Source organism: Pteropus vampyrus, unplaced genomic scaffold (genome assembly GCF_000151845.1).
Source record: "Pteropus vampyrus isolate Shadow unplaced genomic scaffold, Pvam_2.0 Scaffold341, whole genome shotgun sequence".
Taxonomy (NCBI): domain Eukaryota; kingdom Metazoa; phylum Chordata; class Mammalia; order Chiroptera; family Pteropodidae; genus Pteropus; species Pteropus vampyrus.
This window is the reverse complement of record NW_011889122.1, coordinates 123,819-124,221: the sequence shown is the minus strand read 5'-3', so window position 1 is coordinate 124,221 and position 403 is coordinate 123,819.

Here is a 403-nt window from a genome sequence, read left to right as displayed (position 1 = left end):
TGGCCCAGAGCCGGGCAGAGGGGCTGCTGAGTCCGCCAGCCCCTCCCGGGGCCTGGAGCCCCCCTCCGGAGCAGGGGGAGACCAGGGCTCTCCGGTGCCCAGGAGGAGGTCATGTCCTGCTGTCCCCGGAGACGCCTGCTCTGTGGAGCAGCACGGACCAGGGACGCGCGTTTGTGGCAGGGACGTAGCAGACAAGGAGGAAAGATTCGATGACCAAAGGTGTCCTGTGGCCACCAGGCTTGCAGCCCTGGGACAGGCCAGCTCCTGCCCCGGTGCAGCCTTCGTCCCCTCCCTGGGTGGGGTCTGCGCCTGGAGGACGGCCAGGAGCCCTGGGGGCCGGAGCTGCGTTTCTGCCCTCTTGGGGTCAGATGGTGGCCAGGGCCACCAGGAGCCTGGGTGTCCC